The following is a 12500-nucleotide window of genomic DNA, read 5'->3' as shown; positions in this document are numbered from 1 at the left end:
ACGGCGGACTACGACGAGAACGCCTTAAGCTTCGCCAACGTTTCGCCAACTCGTGCGGGAGACTTTTTCCGCTTCGCGGCAAGTCGTCGCGCCGTGCTCTCCGCATCAACCGCGTACGCAGCGAACCGCAAACGTCGGGCGCAGCCTCCTCACCTCCCTGCGCTTTGCGCGCGAACGTTCCCTGTTCGCGCGGCAAAGCCTGGAGGAGGCACGGCCCCGCAGCGTGTTCGAGCGCCCGGTCTACGGGACACCCTGCTTACTTCGAGGGCAACAAGCGCAACGCAAGGCTGCGATCTCGCGCACTTTGCGCACGGCTGGAGAAGCTTTGCTGGCCGGCTTTCGCTCCTCGTGTTTACCGTGCGTTAAAGTTGCGCGTCCGTGGCTCTCGCAGCTCTTGCGCGCCCGGTCGCAGAGAGGAGTACGCAACCTCGACCGCACTTTCCCTGCAGGCTTCCTTCCGACTCGAAGTCCTGCGGCGGTCTCAACGAGGTGCCACATCCTCAATGCAGTCGGTCGCCCCCGTTTCGGTTGGGCTCTGGCACGACGGTCGCCACCGTCTCGCCCTTGAGTGGCCGCTGTTGGCGCTCGCTGTGAGGTGTTCAGCGTGCTGTCCGTGTTGCCGACGCGGTCAAAACGAGTCGACGGCTCACGTTCCCTTGTGCGCCGAAGGCTCTCTTGATATGTGATCCGACCCTCAGACAGACGAAGCCAAGGGAAGACCCAAGGCCGCAATGTGCGTTCAAAGAATCAGTGCTCAGTGTGTCCTGCAATTCACACCAAGTCTCGCAGCTGGCTGCGTTCTTCATCGACCCGAGAACCGAGTGATCCACCGCTTAGAGTCGTGAAAAAGTGTTTGTTCAATTCCGTACAGTCAAAACCAAACGTTTCTGGCACTCGGCCAAACAGTGGCCAAGAAGGGCGCTTTTCAGCGCACGCTTGGACTCCAAAACTCTGCCGCGCCTTTTTCGGCTGCCGCAAATCGAGCAAACGGTGTGTTTCGGACGGCGTTTCGCTTTCGCTACTTGCGAGTGCTTTCGTGGTCCACCCCTCTATAAATACTCGGGAGGCGTCGAAGCCGGTTCTCCAAGCCGGACCCGTAGGTATCGTTGTGTGCTCGCTCTCATTGGCCCGCCTAACCAGAAAATGCCTGCGGTACACCCATTTGGATAAGAGTGCACGCAGATGCGGGCCTCGACGGCTACACATTTCCTCGGGCGGCCGCCTCCCGGCCTCCGTGGAGCGCGGGATGCACGGTCCCATCGACAAGCCTCTCCCGTTTTTACCGTGGCGTCGCGGTTCACCACGGCAGGCGGGTCGGTCTCCTCCGCATAAAAAGGGGGACCCCCGCTTTTTGTTCCACGAAATCGCACAAGCTTTTTTCGCATCCACGGTTTGCCACCGCACACCAAAATGCCGATCCGGCTGCCTACTTTAGCCAACAGGTGGAGCCAGGCGCGCCGTACTTGCGCGGCACTTCCCACGTCCACCGAAGTCGGTGCCAAGGACCACTTTCGGCGCCGGAGCCGCGTACGAGCCTACTCGAGGCGGAAGAACGAAGCCAGCAAGGGCCTGGCCGCAAGTGCGTTCAATTGTCGGGACGTCCAAGTCCCTCGTTCTTCCGTGCTTCCTCTTTCGGCAAGTCGTTGCGGCACCTTCCCAAAGCGCGCAGACCCGCTAATCGCGACGAGCGCGACGTGGCCGTGCCGCCTTTCCCTCGGCAGCAAGCAAAACGCCTGGCAACGTCGACGCTCCCCTAACCGCGATCTCGCACCGTGTTTCGTGTGGCGAATTCAAAAGCCGGCCGGCGCTGCTGCAACCATTACGGTCGGTACGCATACGCCGCGGAGGGCGGGACGGTCATCGGAGCGTGCGGTTCCTCCATCGAGTACTGCGCACCTCGGCCGTCGCATCGCCGTGCCATGACCGGCCGCGCGTCAACGCGAACCGGTGCCAGCGAGATCCCTCGCCTGCAAGAACCGACCGGCAGCCTCCGTCACCCGAGGACGCGGAGGCGCTTGCCGCGGACGGCGGGACGGTATGCACTGGTGCACAGCGGACCCGTCACATCGCCAGTTCCTTGACCGACCGCCGACGCTTGTGCCGTTCCTCTCGTACTTGGCAGTCGCCGCGCGATTGTCGGGTCTCGTTCTTGCACGCTCGAACGGTCGGGAGGGCACTCGGCTGGCGTTTCGGGAACGCGCAGCCTCGCCTTCTACCGACGTAACCACGACTCGCCGTTCGCGCTCCGCCGCTCCTGTTTACAGTACTAGGCGGTCCCGCAGCGGTCGGGTCGCGCATTTCGAGCGCTTCGAGCCACGGTGCAGTGGCGGGTCGAAAGCCGACCTATGAGTGCGTTGCGCCGTTTGTACCCGCGTCCGCCACCTGGCCGACCGTCCAAGGTCGCGGTGTTGGCGTCCGCTGGGCGCAACAATTTGTCACGGGGTGCCGCTCCACATTCAGGCAGCCCCGTGGGGAAAAGCCGACCCCGCGTCCAAACGGGGTCAGCGGCAGAAAGTGTCGGGCGCAGACGCAGCTGAGGCGCTCACCCTTCACAATCCGTTAATGATCCTTCCGCAGGTTCACCTACGGAAACCTTGTTACGACTTTTACTTCCTCTAAATGATCAAGTTTGGTCATCTTTCCAACAGACCGGCGCAACCGAAAGGCCGCGCCGGACATCGGTCCGAAGACCTCACTAAATCATTCAATCGGTAGTAGCGACGGGCGGTGTGTACAAAGGGCAGGGACGTAATCAACGCGAGCTTATGACTCGCGCTTACTGGGAATTCCTCGTTCAAGGGGAACAATTGCAAGCCCCTATCCCAATCACGAAAGAAGTTCCACGGGTTACCCAGTCTTTTCAGACAGGGATAAAGACACGCTGCTTCCTTCAGTGTAGCGCGCGTGCGGCCCCGGACATCTAAGGGCATCACAGACCTGTTATTGCTCTGTTTCGTGCGGCTAGGAGCCGCTTGTCCCTCTAAGAAGGTTGTAAGGTGCTGGGAACCCCGCACCTATTTAATAGGCTAGAGTCTCGTTCGTTATCGGAATTAACCAGACAAATCGCTCCACCAACTAAGAACGGCCATGCACCACCATCCACCGAATCAAGAAAGAGCTCTCAATCTGTCAATCCTCCCAGTGTCCGGGCCGGGTAAGTTTTCCCGTGTTGAGTCAAATTAAGCCGCAGGCTCCACTCCTGGTGGTGCCCTTCCGTCAATTCCTTTAAGTTTCAGCTTTGCAACCATACTTCCCCCGGAACCCAAATACTTTGGTTTCCCGGAAGCTGCCCGCCGAGTCATTTGAGTAACTCAGGCGGATCGCTGGTTGGCATCGTTTATGGTCAGAACTAGGGCGGTATCTGATCGCCTTCGAACCTCTGACTTTCGTTCTTGATCAATGAAAACATTCTTGGCAAATGCTTTCGCAGTAGTTCGTCTTGCGACGGTCCAAGAATTTCACCTCTAGCGCCGCAATACGAATGCCCCCGTCCGTCCCTCTTAATCATTACCTCGTATTCCAAAAACCAACAGAACAGAAACGAGGTCTTGTTCTATTATTCCATGCAAGTTTATTCAGGCGACTCGCCTGCGTTGAGCACTCTAATTTTTTCAAAGTAAAAGCACCGGCCATCTCGAGGCACACAATGAAGTGCACCAAGAAAGAACCGGCATGATGTTCAGTCCGAGCCGTCGCATCGGGTAGATGCACTACTCGTCTGGAACTGAGATCCAACTACGAGCTTTTTAACCGCAGCAGCTTTAGTATACGCTATTGGAGCTGGAATTACCGCGGCTGCTGGCACCAGACTTGCCCTCCAATTGATCCTCGTTAAAGGATTTAGAGTGTACTCATTTCAATTACGGGGCCTCAAAAGAGTCCCGTATTGTTATTTTTCGTCACTACCTCCCCGTGCCGGGAGTGGGTAATTTGCGCGCCTGCTGCCTTCCTTGGATGTGGTAGCCGTTTCTCAGGCTCCCTCTCCGGAATCGAACCCTGATTCTCCGTTACCCGTAACAACCATGGTAAGCAAGTAACCTACCATCGAAAGTTGATAAGGCAGACACTTGAAAGAAACGTCGCCGGCTCGTGGCCATGCGATCAGCACAAAGTTATCCAGAGTCACCACACAATACGGGCCGAAACCCGATCGATCTTGGTCTAATAAAAGCACCCGTTACCCAAAGGGCTCCAGGCTCACTGCATGTATTAGCTCTAGAATTGCCACAGTTATCCAAGTAGGAAGAAACGATCTAAGGAACCATAACTGATTTAATGAGCCATTCGCGGTTTCGCCTTATTTCGGCATGTACTTAGACATGCATGGCTTAATCTTTGAGACAAGCATATGATTACTGGCAGGATCAACCAGGTAATCGTTCGACTGCGCGTCCGTCCTCGCCTTCGGCGGGCCGGACGCAGTCTGTGTGCGGCGGAGGCCACCTTCAGGCGCCCCAACACGCTTATTTTGCACTCCGAGATGACGGCGTTCGAGCTCGCTACGGCACAACCTTCCCGAAAGACGAGTGGGAGCCGTGCGGCAAGAAGCACGTTCATGCTCGCTCTTTTTCGTTGCATCGACTCGGTCGCGCCGTGCGGGTTGCCCAAGCCCGCTGCACTGTCGGTGGACCGGCCGGAACTAGCAACGGAGCCGAGACTGCAAAGCCGCCAGACGACGGGTCACGCCCGCGTCTTCGGCGCTTTCGCATCTGAATCGCCCGAGGACGACACGGAACACACCTCGATATCGTGGTAAAACGGCACCGTCCGACAACCAGCCCCTAACGCATCAAGCGGATGAGGCTGCAGACGACTGCCGTGGATTCCCCTGGAGCAGACCCGAGGACACGCTTGACGAGGCCGAAGCCCGCCGCATATCAGACACCCGGTCGCTTTCGCGTACGCCGCTCACGAGAACCCCCACATAATAGCAGCGATAAGTACCCAGACCTCCTTGGGCACTAATACGAGCGTACTCGAGAAAATTTCACCGCGGGTGTGCCCCGAAACGTGTGGCACGTTGAGCGTGCCACAAGTCTACGTCGCTCTCAAACCCGCCGAGGTCGTAGAATTTGCGACCCTACTCACGAAATTCCCACCGAGGATACGGCCGCAAACGTACCGCACCTTGGGTAGGCCACGAGTTTGTGCAACACTACGCTGACGGCACAGCACCGAGGTCGTGCGCGCACGCACGGGAAAATTCCGCCGCGGTTTCTGCCGAAAACGTGAGGCACCACGACTCTCCGCAAGTTCGCGTCGACTGCGAAAGACCGAAGTCGTGAACGACGTGTCCGCTACTCGCCGCCGACACGCTGGACACCAAACGTACAACGACTCGACGGCGTCGTAGAGGCCCACGACGCGGTTTTCCTTAACGACGTCTCGGCGTGGCACCGACAGGTTAGAACGGCCGACCAACGTTCCCTGTCCGCCGTTCGGCTCAGTCGAAGGGCTCGGCGACTTCGGCAACGCTGCGAAGCCGCACGGTGACGCACGCCATGTCCCCATTTTTTTTTTTTTTTTCTTTCTGCGTCTGCCGGGGTGCCCCTATAATAGCAGCGATAAGCACCCAGACCGCCGTGGGTCGCTCGCCCCGGCTGACGTGGTTTTTCGTACTCCTGCGGCGGTCGCCGTCAAGCACGTCCAAATACGCTACTTTCGTGGGCGCATTCACGCTCTTTCGCTTCGCCGGAGTGCCAGCACTCACTCTGCCAAAAACGGCGAACATCCGAGCGGCGGTTCCCACTTTTGCGTCGGCGTCGCAAACCCCGCCCCGGCAGACGAGGTTTGCCGTACTCGTGCGACGGTGGCCGGCGGGCACGTCGAAAGACGCCGATATCGTGCGCGAATTGGCGCACCTTGGCTTCACCGGAGTGCCGCCACTGACTCCTCCAAAAACGGCGAAGATCCGAGCGGCGCTTCCCACTTTCGCATCGGCGTCCCGAACTCCGCCCCGGCTGACGCGGTTTACCGTACTCGTGCGACGGTCGCCGGCGAGCACGTGGAAAGACGCCGATATCGTGCCCGAATCGGCTCCGTTCGGCTTCGCCGGAGTGCCAGCACTGGCTCGGCGAAAGACGACGAACATCCGAGCGACGGTTCTCACTATTGCGTACGCGTCGCAAACCCCGCCCCGGCAGACGCACTTTGCCGTACTCGTGCGACGGTCGCCGGCGAGCACGTAGAAAGACGCCGATATCGTGCCGGAATCGGCCCCGTTTGGCTTCGCCGGAGTGCCAGCACTCACTCGGCCACAAACGGCGAACATCCGAGCGGCGGTTCCCACTTAGCCGTCGGCGTCCCGAACTCCGCCCCGGCAGACGCGGTTGCCGAGCTCGTGCGACTAGCGACCGCGAAGCCGTCTCGCGACGCCGCTTTCGTGCGCGGCTCCCACTGCGACCTGGGTCACCCGAGGTCGACGAGCAAGAAAGAATGTCGAAAAAAAATTTTTTTTTTTTTTGCGTCTGCCGGGGTGCCCCTATAATAGCAGCGATAAGCACCCAGACCGCCATGGGTCGCTCGCCCCGGCTGACGTGGTTTTTCGTTTTCCTGCGGTGGTCGTCGTCAAGCACGTCCAAACACGCCACTTTCGTGGGCGCATTCGCGCTCTTTCGCTTCGCCGGAGTGCCAGCACTCACTCTGCCAAAAACGGCGAACATCCTAGTGGCGGTTCCCACTTTTGCGTCGGCGTCGCCAACCCCGCCCCGGCATACGCGGTTTGCCGTACTCGTGCGGCGGTGGCCGGCGGGCACGTCGAAAGACACCGATATCGTGCGCGAGTCGATGCTTCTTGGTCTCGCAGGAGGGCCGCCACTCACTCCTGCAAAAACGGCGAAGATCCGAGCGGCGCTTCCCACTTTTTCGTCGGCATCGCAAACCTCGCCCCGGCAGACGCGCTTTGCCGTACTCGTGCGACGGTCGCCGGCGAGCACGTCGAAATACGCCGATATCGTGCCCGAATCGGCCCCGTTTCGCTTCGCCGGAGTGCCAGCACTCACTCGGCCAAAAACGGCGAACATCCGAGCAGCGGTACCCACTTAGCCGTCGGCATCCCGAACTCCGCGCCGGCTGACGCGGTTGCCGAGCTCGTGCGACTAGCGACCGCGAACGCGTCTCGCGACGCCGCTTTCGTGCGCGGCTCCCATTGCGACCTGGGTTACCCGAGCTCGACCAGCAAAAAAGAAGGTCGAAAAAAAATTTTTTTTTTCTGCGTCTGCCGGGGTGCCCCTATAATAGCAGCGATAAGCACCCAGACCGCCGTGGGTCGCTCGCCCCGGCTGACGTGGTTTTTCGTACTCCTGCAGCGGTCGCCGTCAAGCACGTCCAAATACGCCACTTTCGTGGGCGCTTTCGCGCTCTTTCGCGTCGCCGGTGTGCCAGCACTCACTCTGCCAAAAACGGCGAACATCCTAGTGGCGGTTCCCACTTTTGCGTCGGCGTCGCCAACCCCGCCCCGGCATACGCGGTTTGCCGTACTCGTGCGGCGGTGGCCGGCGGGCACGTCGAAAGACACCGATATCGTGCGCGAGTCGATGCTTCTTGGTCTCGCAGGAGGGCCGCCACTCACTCCTGCAAAAACGGCGAAGATCCGAGCGGCGCTTCCCACTTTTTCGTCGGCATCGCAAACCTCGCCCCGGCAGACGCGCTTTGCCGTACTCGTGCGACGGTCGCCGGCGAGCACGTCGAAATACGCCGATATCGTGCCCGAATCGGCCCCGTTTCGCTTCGCCGGAGTGCCAGCACTCACTCGGCCAAAAACGGCGAACATCCGAGCAGCGGTACCCACTTAGCCGTCGGCATCCCGAACTCCGCGCCGGCTGACGCGGTTGCCGAGCTCGTGCGACTAGCGACCGCGAACGCGTCTCGCGACGCCGCTTTCGTGCGCGGCTCCCATTGCGACCTGGGTTACCCGAGCTCGACCAGCAAAAAAGAAGGTCGAAAAAAAATTTTTTTTTTCTGCGTCTGCCGGGGTGCCCCTATAATAGCAGCGATAAGCACCCAGACCGCCGTGGGTCGCTCGCCCCGGCTGACGTGGTTTTTCGTACTCCTGCAGCGGTCGCCGTCAAGCACGTCCAAATACGCCACTTTCGTGGGCGCTTTCGCGCTCTTTCGCGTCGCCGGTGTGCCAGCACTCACTCTGCCAAAAACGGCCAACATCCGAGCGGCGGTTCCCACTTTTGCGTCGGCGTCGTAAACCCCGCCCCGGCAGACGCGGTTTGCCCTACTCGTTCGACGGTCGCCGGCGAGCGCGTCGAAAGACGCCGATATCGTGCGCTAATTGGCGCTCCTTGGCTTCTCCGGAGTGCCGCCACTCACTCCTCCAAAAACGGCGAAGATCCGAGCGGCGTTCTCCACTTTCGCATCGGCGTCCCGAACTCCGCCCGGGCTGACGCGGTTTACCGTACTCGTGCGACGGTCGCCGCCGGGCACGTCGAAAGACGCCGATATCGTGCCGTAATCGGCCCCGTTTGGCTTCGCCCGAGTGCCAGCACTCACTCGGCCAAAAACGGCGAACATCCGAGCAGCGTTTCCCACTTTCGCATCGGCGTCCCGAAGCCCGCCCCGGCAGACGCGGTTTGCCCTACTCGAGCGACGGTCGCCGGCGATCACGTCGAAAGGCGCCGAATTCGTGCACGAATCGATGCTTCTTGGTCTCGCAGGAGGGCCGCCACTCACTCCTGCAAAAACGGCGAAGATCCGAGTTGCGCTTCCCACTTTTTCGTCGGCGTCCCGAACTACGCCCCGGCTGACGCGGTTTACCGTACTCGTGCGACGGTCGCCGGCGGGCACTTCAAAATACGCCGATTTCGTGGGCGCATTCACGCTGTTTCGCTTCCCCGGAGTGCCAACACTCACTCTGCCGAAAGCGGCGATCATCCGAGCGGCGGTTCCCACTTTTGCGTCGGCTTCGCAAACGGCGCCCCGGCAGACGCGCTCGTGCGACGTACTCGTGCGACGGTCGCCGGCGAGCACGTCGAAAGACGCCGATATCGTGCTCGAATCGACCCCGTTTCGCTTCGCCGGAGTGCTGCCAGTCACGGCGCAGAGAACGGCGAACAAGTGTTTTTTTTTTTTTTTCCTAGAATTTGTGTTATAGAAGGCACATTTGATATCGGACGATAATTTTCAACTTTATCACGCGCACCGATTTTCGTGTAGAGGTTTGCAAGTTTATGGGAATTTCTCCACTTGGAATAATGCGATTTAGTAGTACTACGAGAACTTCATGGATGTACTCAAGGGTACGGGGCAAGTCAGTTACGTCAACACCTGCAGATTTTTTACACTTCAAACTGAAAATTGTTGGTTGTGAGTCCTCGTGTGATATTAAAGGCCGATTCGCTAACACATAGAACAAAGAAAGAAAGGAAGAAAAAACGCCCGCGCTCGCTCAAGAAACCTGGGTTCGCAACAAGTGGCAACAACAAGCAACCGAGCGAGTGCGCCAAAACCCGTGGCGGCCGAACAAACGCGAAGTCCCAACCGCGTCAGCCGGGGCGGCACGGGACAGGAAAAATCACTTCAGCCGGGGCGGCGGGGCACCGAATAAACCTCGTCACCTCGTCGCAGGATAAAAGAGGAAACAAAAAGTCTAAACAGCGTCTGCTGGAGCGAATGCGTAATAAAACAACAACAACAACAAAAAAAAAACACCCGCGCTCAAGAAGTCTGCAATCCTCACAAAAGGCGACTGTGACCGAGCAGCGTCAGCCGGGGCCGTGCGGAAACGGAAAAACCGCGACTACCGGGGCGTCGAGGCACCGAAAAATCCACTTCAGCCGCGGCGAAAAAAAAAACAAAAAGAAAGACGGAGGGGGGGGGGGGAACCACGTCTGCCGGGGCGAAGGAAAAAAAAAAACGCGTCTGCCGGGGCGAGCCCGGGTGCGGCACCACCGGGAAAACTGTGGCAAACAGACATGGCGATCGAGTGAGTGGGCCGCCAGCCAGGCTCAGCCAAAAAGTGCAAAGTCCGAACTGCGTCAGCCGGGGCGGCAAAAACCGCGTCAGCCGGGGCGGCGCAAAAAACCGCGTCTGCCGGGGCGGCACGAAACCGCGTCAGCCGGGGCGGGGCGAAAACTGCGTCAGCCGGGGCGAAAAGAAAAAAAAAAAACGCGTCTGCCGGGGCAAGCCCGGGTGCGGCACCACCGGGAAAACTGTGGCAAACAGACATGGCGATCGAGTGAGTGGGCCGCCAGCCAGGCACAGCCGAAAAGTGCAAAGTCCGAACCGTGTCAGCCGGGGCGACGCAAAAACCGCGTCAGCCGGGGCGGCGCGAAAACCGCGTCAGCCGGGGCGGCACGAAACCGCGTCAGCCGGGGCGGCGCGAAAACTGCGTCAGCCGGGGCGGCGCGAAAACCTCGTCAGCCGGGGCGAGCGAAAAGGGGGGGGGGAACCACGTCTGCCGGGGCGAAAGAAAAAAAAACGCGTCTGCCGGGGCGAGCCCGGGTGCGGCACCACCGGGAAGACTGTGGCAAACAGACATGGCGATCGAGTGAGTGGGCCGCCAGCCAGGCTCAGCCCAAAAAGTGCCAAGTCCGAACTGCGTCAGCCGGGGCGGCAAAAACCGCGTCAGCCGGGGCGGCGCGAAAACCGCGTCTGCCGGGGCGGCGCGAAAACTGCGTCTGCCGGGGCGAGCCCGGGTGCGGCACCACCGGGAAAACTGTGGCAAACAGACATGGCGATCGAGTGAGTGGGCCGCCAGCCAGGCACAGCCGAAAAGTGCTAAGTCCGAACTGCGTCTGCCGGGGCGGCACGAAACCGCGTCAGCCGGGGCGGCGCGAAAACCGCGTCTGCCGGGGCGGCACGAAACCGCGTCAGCCGGGGCGGCGCGAAAACTGCGTCAGCCGGGGCGAGCCCGGGTGCGGCACCACCGGGAAAACTGTGGCAAACAGACATGGCGATCGAGTGAGTGGGCCGCCAGCCAGGCACAGCCGAAAAGTGCTAAGTCCGAACTGCGTCTGCCGGGGCGGCACGAAACCGCGTCAGCCGGGGCGGCGCGAAAACCGCGTCTGCCGGGGCGGCACGAAACCGCGTCAGCCGGGGCGGCGCGAAAACTGCGTCAGCCGGGGCGAGCCCGGGTGCGGCACCACCGGGAAAACTGTGGCAAACAGACATGGCGATCGAGTGAGTGGGCCGCCAGCCAGGCACAGCCGAAAAGTGCTAAGTCCGAACTGCGTCAGCCGGGGCGGCAAAAACCGCGTCAGCCGGGGCGGCGCAAAAAACCGCGTCTGCCGGGGCGGCACGAAACCGCGTCAGCCGGGGCGGCGCGAAAACTGCGTCAGCCGGGGCGAAAGAAAAAAAAAAAAACGCGTCTGCCGGGGCGAGCCCGGGTGCGGCACCACCGGGAAAACTGTGGCAAACAGACATGGCGATCGAGTGAGTGGGCCGCCAGCCAGGCACAGCCGAAAAGTGCTAAGTCCGAACTGCGTCAGCCGGGGCGGCAAAAACCGCGTCAGCCGGGGCGGCGCAAAAAACCGCGTCTGCCGGGGCGGCACGAAACCGCGTCAGCCGGGGCGGCGCGAAAACTGCGTCAGCCGGGGCGAAAGAAAAAAAAAAACGCGTCTGCCGGGGCGAGCCCGGGTGCGGCACCACCGGGAAAACTGTGGCAAACAGACATGGCGATCGAGTGAGTGGGCCGCCAGCCAGGCACAGCCGAAAAGTGCTAAGTCCGAACTGCGTCTGCCGGGGCGGCACGAAACCGCGTCAGCCGGGGCGGCGCGAAAACCGCGTCTGCCGGGGCGGCACGAAACCGCGTCAGCCGGGGCGGCGCGAAAACTGCGTCAGCCGGGGCGAGCCCGGGTGCGGCACCACCGGGAAAACTGTGGCAAACAGACATGGCGATTGAGTGAGTGGGCCGCCAGCCAGGCACAGCCGAAAAGTGCTAAGTCCGAACTGCGTCTGCCGGGGCGGCACGAAACCGCGTCAGCCGGGGCGGCGCGAAAACCGCGTCTGCCGGGGCGGCACGAAACCGCGTCAGCCGGGGCGGCGCGAAAACTGCGTCAGCCGGGGCGAGCCCGGGTGCGGCACCACCGGGAAAACTGTGGCAAACAGACATGGCGATCGAGTGAGTGGGCCGCCAGCCAGGCACAGCCGAAAAGTGCTAAGTCCGAACTGCGTCTGCCGGGGCGGCACGAAACCGCGTCAGCCGGGGCGGCGCGAAAACCGCGTCTGCCGGGGCGGCACGAAACCGCGTCAGCCGGGGCGGCGCGAAAACTGCGTCAGCCGGGGCGAGCCCGGGTGCGGCACCACCGGGAAAACTGTGGCAAACAGACATGGCGATCGAGTGAGTGGGCCGCCAGCCAGGCACAGCCGAAAAGTGCAAAGTCCGAACCGTGTCAGCCGGGGCGACGCAAAAACCGCGTCAGCCGGGGCGGCGCGAAAACCGCGTCTGCCGGGGCGGCACGAAACCGCGTCAGCCGGGGCGGCGCGAAAACTGCGTCAGCCGGGGCGAGCCCGGGTGCGGCACCACCGGGAAAACTGTGGCAAACAGACATGGC

General features: G+C 61.2%; 2 non-coding genes across 2 annotated transcripts; both read right to left on the bottom strand.

The window, feature by feature from the left end:
- Positions 1-688: 688 nt before the first annotated feature.
- LOC142790863 (5.8S ribosomal RNA) lies at positions 689-841 on the bottom strand. The gene has a single exon (XR_012889814.1). It is a non-coding gene; the product is annotated as a 5.8S ribosomal RNA (ribosomal RNA).
- A 1719-nt stretch (positions 842-2560) lies between these two features.
- LOC142790924 (small subunit ribosomal RNA) lies at positions 2561-4375 on the bottom strand. Its single transcript, XR_012889861.1, has one exon. It is a non-coding gene; the product is annotated as a small subunit ribosomal RNA (ribosomal RNA).
- Positions 4376-12500: the final 8125 nt, after the last annotated feature.

The sequence above is a fragment of the Rhipicephalus microplus genome, unplaced genomic scaffold, assembly GCF_043290135.1.
Source record: "Rhipicephalus microplus isolate Deutch F79 unplaced genomic scaffold, USDA_Rmic scaffold_134, whole genome shotgun sequence".
In the NCBI taxonomy this organism is placed as follows: domain Eukaryota; kingdom Metazoa; phylum Arthropoda; class Arachnida; order Ixodida; family Ixodidae; genus Rhipicephalus; species Rhipicephalus microplus.
The sequence above is the reverse complement of the archived record's forward strand: the minus strand, read 5'-3'. Positions and strand labels throughout refer to the sequence as shown.